Source organism: Nothobranchius furzeri, chromosome 16 (assembly GCF_043380555.1).
Source record: "Nothobranchius furzeri strain GRZ-AD chromosome 16, NfurGRZ-RIMD1, whole genome shotgun sequence".
Taxonomy (NCBI): Eukaryota; Metazoa; Chordata; class Actinopteri; order Cyprinodontiformes; family Nothobranchiidae; genus Nothobranchius; species Nothobranchius furzeri.
Window position 1 is genome coordinate 24,172,635 of NC_091756.1, and position 8,191 is coordinate 24,180,825.

Here is an 8,191-nt window from a genome sequence, read left to right on the forward strand (position 1 = left end):
GTGGCGATGCTTTGGTTTCTCCGTGCTTGTTGGTCTGCTAAAAGACTATCTCACATTTTATGACACTCTCAGTAATTCTTGGTATCATTTGCATCTCCCACGTCATCATTTCAGAAGTTTTCTAACCCAAAAACAGAACTACTCCAGTAATCGTTAAAGATGTTAGGACTAAGTGTCCTAAAGCTGAGTCATCCCATCCTAGTAGCGATGACTAATCGTTTTTATTGAGCTAAACTGTGTGTTAGAAGCTAAGAGTCACGTCCAACATATACGTGGAAACCTCAGAGATTGTTATTTGTTAAGGTCTTCTCCAGCAGAAGGTCTAACCGCAGATGGCTGACCCCATATGTGGATTTCTTACTTGGTTTCTGTAGATTTTCTTCTCTGGCATAACAAGTGGATCACCTCATGAATAATAAACTGAGCAGTAATGTGGAGTGAGGAACACTGTGGTCCACAGATAAGAGGACGACGGTGAAGGCCAGAGCTCCATGCGGTGGAGTCGTCTAATGAAGCAGGTGCATCACCAGTAAAGCGTCAAGCTTGAGCTGATTCTGAGTCAGCATGGGACCGACCTAAATCTTTTTTTGAGTTTGCTTAAAACCCCAATCAGGTTGGATGTGTGAAGATTCTTCCTCTGACTTGTCTGACTCAGAAATTATTCTAAGTGGAGCTGATGACAACGACAGTTTTAAAATTCATTTCACATAAAAAAACAACCTGTTTTTGTAATTATAACAACATTTAACTTATAGACACGTTTCACTGTCACCCTGTGACTAGCCCAACCCCTCGGTGCTGTCTATTTACTGGACTTGTAGCAGGCTCTGGTCTGAAGGCATCACTTACTCTGACACAAAGAACAAATCTGCCTTTTAGACTTTCAACAAATTAACTTTTATAAAAAAAAATGTCAAAAATTATTTTCACAACATGAAACTAGGTAAAATCTTACACTTTGTCTTTTGTAGCCTTATTTTTTCCATCAGTTAGTGAAGAGATGTTTTATATAAAGAGAAACTGCACATTTAATTGTAAAGTTAATCAGGTAAATTGCAAAATTATAGAGAACTTTATAAATTCTTGTAAATTTCATGAGTGTAAAAAAATCATTTAAGGGCCTATTATCCAGGAAAATACAAGCAAAAGTGTTCATTCGGCCATCAATATTAAACCTGAAGTTATTTTCCAGGTTTAATATTCTGTACATTATTCAGACTCCCGTCAATTTTTCACTCTTTGTTTTATTGCAGCCATTTGCTAAACACAACTAAATTCATTTTTCCCTTCATTAATGTACACACAGCACCCCCATGTTGACAGAAAAACACACAATTTTAGAAATCTAGGTGGGTGTAGGAGACTATTTTGACGTTCAGCTAGCATGAAAAACTCAGAGTGACCAATTACTATTTGAAATAATATTTAAAAAATGCTTTTCAGTGTTCCGTTCCATTAATAATATACAGTGGGGCAAAAAAGTATTTAGTCAGCCACCGATTGTGCAAGTTCTCCACTTACAATTAAGACAGAGGTCAGTAATTTTCATCACAGGTACACTTCAGCTGTGAGAGACAGAATTTGAAAAAAAAAATCATGAATTCACATGGCAGGATTTTTAAAGAATTTATTTGTAAATCAGGGTGGAAAATAAGTATTTGGTCAATAACAAAAATTCAACTCAGTACAGGTGCTGGCCAGTAAATTAGAATATCATCAAAAGGTTGAAAATATTTCAGTAATTCCATTCAAAACGTGAAACTTGTACATTATATTCATGCAATGCACACAGACCAATGTATTTCCGATGTTTATTACGTTTAATTTTGATATTTATAGGTGACAACCAATGAAAACATCAAATCTGGTATCTCAGAAAATTAGAATATTCTAAAGGCCAATGAAAAAATGTTTGTTTCTCTAATGTTGGCCAACTGAAAAGAATGAACATGAAAAGAATGTGCATGTATAGCACTCAATACTTAGTCGGGGCTCCTTTTGCCTCAATAACTGCAGTAATGCGGCGTGGCATGGACTCGATCAGTCTGTGGCACTGCTCAGGTGTTATGAGAGCCCAGGTTGCTCTGATAGTCGTCTTCAGCTCCTCTGCATTGTTGGGTCTAGCGTATTGCATCCTCCGCTTCACAATACCCCATAGATTTTCTATGGGGTTAAGGTCAGGCGAGTTTGCTGGCCAATCAAGGACAGGGATACCATGGTCCTTGAACCAGGTGCTGGTGGTTCTGGCACTGTGTGCAGGTGCCAAGTCCTGTTGAAAGGTGAAGTCTGCATCCCCATAAAGTTGGTCAGCAGCAGGAAGCATGAAGTGCTCTAAAACTTCCTGGTAGACGGCTGCATTGACCCTGGACCTCAGGAAACAGAGTGGGCCAACACCGGCAGATGACATGGCACCCCACACCATCACTGACGGTGGAAACTTTACACTGGACCTCATGCAACGTGGATTCTGTGCTTCTCCGCTCTTCCTCCAGACTCTGGGTCCTTGATTTCCAAAGGAAATGCAGAACTTGCTTTCATCAGAAAACATAACTTTGGACCACTCAGCATCAGTCCAGTCCTTTTTGTCCTTGGCCCAGGCGAGACGCTTCTTGCGCTGTTTCTTGTTCAAGAGTGGCTTGACACACGGAATGCGACACCTGAATCCCATGTCTTTCATGAGTCTCCTCGTGGTGGTTCTTGAAGCGCTGACTCCAGCTGCAGTCCACTCTTTGTGGATCTCCCCCACATTTTTGAATGGGTTTGTCGTCACAATTCTCTGCAGGGTGCGGTTATCCCTAGAGCTTGTACACTTTTTTCTACCACATTTTTTCCGTCCCTTCGCCTGTCTGTTAATGTGCTTGGACACAGAGCTCTGCGAACAGCCAGCTTCTTTAGCAATCACCTTTTGTGTCTTGCCCTCCTTGTGCAAGGTGTCAATGATTGTCTTTTGGACAGCTGTTAAGTCAGAAGTCTTCCCCATGATTGTGGTGCCTTCAAAACAAGACTGAGGGACCTTTTAAAGGCCTTTGCAGGTGTTTTGAGTAAATCAGCTGATTAGAGTGGCAGCAGGTGTCTTCTATATTCAGCCTTTTCAGAATATTCTAATTTTTTGAGATACCAAATTTGGAGTTTTCATTAGTTGTCACTTATGAATATCAAATTTAAATGTAATGAACATTGGAAATACATTGGTCTGTGTGCATTGCATGAATATAATGTACAAGTTTCACGTTTTGAATGGAATTACTGAAATATTTTCAACCTTTTGATGATATTCTAATTTACTGGCCAGCACCTGTACTTTGTAACATAACCTTTGTTGGCAATAACAGAGGTCAAACGATTACTATAGGTCTTTACCAGCTTTGCACACACAGTAGCTGGTATTTTGGCCCATTCCTCCATGCAGATCTTCTCGAGAGCAGTGATGTTTTGGGGCTGTCGCCGAGCAACACGGACTTTCAACTCCCTCCACAGATTTTCTATGGGGTTGAGGTCTGGAGACTGGCTAGGCTACTCCAGGACTTTCAAATGCTTCTTACGGAGCCACTCCTTTGTTGCCCGGGCGGTGTGTTTGGGATCATTGTCGTGTTGGAAGACCCAGCCACGTTTCATCTTCGAAGCTCTCACTGATGGAAGGAGGTTTTGGCTCAGAATCTCACGATACATGGCCTCATTCATTCTGTCCTTAACACTGATCAGTCGTCCTGTCCCCTTAGCAGAAAAGCAGCCCCAAAGCATGATGTTCCCACCCCCATGCTTCACAGTAGGTATGGTGTTCTTGGGATGCAACTCAGTATTCTTCTTCCTCCAAACACGACGAGTTGAGTTTATACCAAAAAGTTCTACTTTGGTTTCATCTGACCACATGACATTCTCCCAATCCTCTGCTGTATCATCCATGTGCTCTCTGGCAAACTTAGACGGGCCTGGACATGCACTGGCTTCAGCAGCGGAACACGTCTGGCACTGCAGGATTTGATTCCCTGCCGTTGTAGTGTGTTACTGATGGTGACCTTTGTTACTGTGGTCCCAGCTCTCTGCAGGTCATTCACCAGGTCCCCCCGTGTGGTTCTGGGATTCTTGCTCACCGTTCTCATGATCATTTTGACCCCACGGGATGAGATCTTGCATGGAGCCCCAGATCGAGGGAGATTATCAGTGGTCTTGTATGTCTTCCATTTTCTGATAATTGCTCCCACAGTTGATTTTTTTACATCAAGCTGCTTGCCTATTGTAGATTCACTCTTCCCAGTCTGGTGCAGGTCTACAATTCTTTTTCTGGTGTCCTTCGAAAGCTCTTTGGTCTTGGCCATAGTGGAGTTTGGAGTCTGACTGTTTGAGGCTGTGGACAGGTGTCTTTTATACAGATAATGAGTTCAAACAGATGCCATTAATACAGGTAATGAGTGGAGGACAGAAAAGCTTCTTAAAGAAGACGTTACAGGTCTGTGAGAGCCAGAGATTTTCCTTGTTTGAAGTGACCAAATACTTATTTTCCACCCTGATTTACAAATAAATTCTTTAAAAATCCTGCCATGTAAATTCATGTTTTTTTATCACATTCTGTCTCTCACAGTTGATGTGTACCTATGATAAAAATTACTGACCTCTGTCATCATTTTAAGTGGGAGAACTTGCATAATCGGTGGCTGACTAAATACTTTTTTGCCCCACTGTAATCCCATAAAATGAGAATAAATAAAAACAATTGACAGCAACAACATCATATCAGCTCTATGTTAATCGAACAGTGAGTGTATGTGACAGACAGAGTCCAAATGAGATCCAGTAACTTCTAGCATGTTAGCTTGTTGTTTTCTGTAAGCTGGGGCGCTGTCAGCCAGTGCCCCAAAGTTATTCAATTCACGGATGCTGAATGGCCCAAAATTTTCCTGTTCTCCCTAGCAACCAAATGTGATTGGCTGTTTAGCTTCAGTTCAGGGGCATTTTCTCAGCACACCAAGAGTGAAACTAGTGAGTTGAGGACATTCACGGTTTAATGAGACAGCAGGTGAAAATGATGAGTAAATAATTCAGTTTGCATGTAGGCACTCACAATTAAGCAAATCTGACACATTTATAGGAGATAAATGAATATATTATAGTTTTTTTTCCACTTTTTAGATTTCTTTTCTCCCTTCAAGACAGGGAGCGCAGCGTCCCAGTGCCCCCATTGACAAGCCGTCTTTGTGGCACAGGGACCTGCTGGGTGATCTTGTCAGTCCCTACACCCTCAGCAGGTCCCTGAGGTCCAGTGACCAAAGCCTACTGGTTGTGCAGCGCACCAGGATAAAGACCAATGTTGACAGATCATTTGCTGCTGTGGCCCCCAGTTTCTGGAGCTCTCTCCCCCTGAGCCTGAGATCAGTGGACTCAGTGGTCTCCTTTAAAAAGCAGCTGAAGACTCACTTGTTCAAGCTGGATTTGGTGTGACCTTCTGTTCATCCTCTTTTTCCTCACAAGCTTCTGTCACGCAGGTGCTTCTGTCCATCCATAACCTTTTCTTTCTTTCTCATTCTTTAATATTTTCATTTTTGTTGATAATTTCAATTCTGTTCTTGTGTAGGGCGTTGGGATTTTCTCTTCTTCGTCTTACCCAAAATGCTAATTATTAGCAAAGCACACCTAAAAAGATGCTGAAAAAACAATTTAGTTTCATGTACTTAAATTTTACATTTATTGTGTCTGCAGAACAGTTATGTCACAATATGTATTGTATGTAAGTTTATGGCTCACAGGCATACCAGAAAATACAGTTTTACTAAATACTGTAAATATTTATGTAGGTCTGCTGTAACATAGGTGAAAGTCAAAAAATGAGAATATGATGTAGAAGTTAATTTTTTTTAATAATCCAACGTAGACTGAGAGACCATCTAAAGACACAGGAAACCTTTGCAGGCGTTACGGATTCATTAGCTGATTAGAGTGACACTTTGAAGAGGTTCAATATTCTAGACTCACAGTATTGTACAGGTGCTGATTATACATTTAGAATATCATGACAGAGTTGATTTACTTCAGTGACACCACCAACAAGGCTACAGTGTTAGCCACAAAATGTTGAATCTTTACTATGCTGTGTTTAGAAAAGGACCAAGCAGTGGAAATAAATTAAACGTTTATTTAGACAAAGAGCAACTCGTAAAAACACCTGCATCTCTAGTTACTTTTGTTTCCTTTTTACTTAGAGTAGTTTACACAATTATTGTGAAATTCAAATGTATTCTTGCTTGTCCTGTTTAAATAAACAAAAATGTACCGTTGAATAAAATATGTTTTCTGTATGTTTGAATGTCTGTGTGTGTGTGTTCATTAGATGGGTATTTATTAGTCTTGAACTAATAACTCATTTTTATCTCGGACATGTTAGAAATTAACTTATGCTGTTAAAAATTTGCAATAAAATATATTAATTTTATTACCAAACCACTGTTTTGTTTCGTCCTCCAGCCGCCAGAGGGCGTAAGATCTGTTTGTATTGTTGTAGCTAGCTACTGAAACTTCCTGCTTGATTTGTTAATATAAATGAAAATATTGTTTTTTTAGATGCAGTAATTTGTGAACACGTTCTGGCTTTCCCGATAACTACACTAACTATGCTGTTATGCTAACTACGCTAACCCTAACCCAACTTAAAAATCGTAGAACACTTTAAACGGTGTGTTTTATTTTGAAGGAATTTACAGAAACCACTCATTAAACCTAGTGTTGTACCAGCTTCTGTCCACTAGAGGGCGGAAAAATCCTAGCTCTCTAAAGGTAAGGATTTACTCCTGGCGTTTCCATCCTGCTGACCTGAGTAAAACATATAAATCCCTTAAAGACAGAGTAGGTGGACATTACTCAAATTTAATTTATCAAGTTTTCTCTATCTTTTGCTCATAAGATTAACATCTTGAACTTTTTTCCACAGCAAACTTTGATTTCAGCATCCACTTTGCCTCTAAAAAATGAATTTATTCAGCTATCACAGAACACCGGCATCACCGTATTTAACCCTACAATGGCTAAAAGTGGCCTTCCTCTGGCACAGTGATGTTTGATTTATGCCTAATCTAATCATCTCTGGCTTGTGGTCTGTTGATTTAGAAAAAAACTGCTGCAGACGGAGCCCTCGAGTGGACGTCACGGCAATGTGCGTCTCCAAACGTCGTGTCACCCCAAGTTGAATAAAAAGACCTGAATACTGAGTTTTTTTCACAGATTTTCTTTTATTTGAGTGTACTTCCATCAGTGTCCAGTTCTTGCAGTGGTAACAGCAGAGTGTGTGCGAGGAATGGTCGACCAGCTGAGGTCATCGTTGCGGTCCCGCAGCTGGACTCCGCAGGTGTAGTTTGTCTCATACATACAAACTGTACACAAACGTCATCAACACGTGGAAAACAAACATATCATACTGTGATTCCCAGCTCAGACGGCATGCTGATGCAAGTACTGATTCAGTACACAAACACACTGCATACGCACGACACACGTGCATACAACCACACACTCACACACACCTTATAACAACATTTTATACACCTACTGTCACCTTTTGTCTTCCCGTCTTCGACACACACACACACACCCAATCAGAGCAACACTGCAGCTTCTGAGTCGTTTTTCCTCATTTTTAACCTGTTTACCTGAAACAGCTTCATGACTTTTAAAGGTGGAAAAAGTGTCTTTGAAAAGAAAGCTTCATAATGTAAAAACAAACAAACAACAGCCATAGCAGCAATTTCACAAAATGATCAGTAATTTTTACCTTTTCGTTGACAAAAACACGACCGACGGCACGATTTCAACACGATGTGAGAGTATCAGAACACAAAATAAACTGTAAACAAACCATTTCGATGCAAGATGTATAAAAATATATTCACTGAGTTAAATCTTTGTCCGCTCGTTCAGGCGTCGGAAGCTGGCGGAGGCAGAAATGAAATAGTTAAATAAAAGAAAGCGTCCTTCGTGTCCTGGTGTGAGACGCGTGTCCTTTTGCTAACAGTACCGACTCCAAACAACAAGCTCACAATAATCCGCAGAAACAAACGTCTGTCCTCACAACAACTCAAAGGCATGATTAAAGACAACTTCCGTATTTGGTCTGGTGGAGTGTTTCCGACTAAACGTCTTGTTTAGGAAGTTGGCGGTTAGAATCCGTGCAGGTTGGGTGGCTCGTCGCACCTCTGCTGTGGATGAA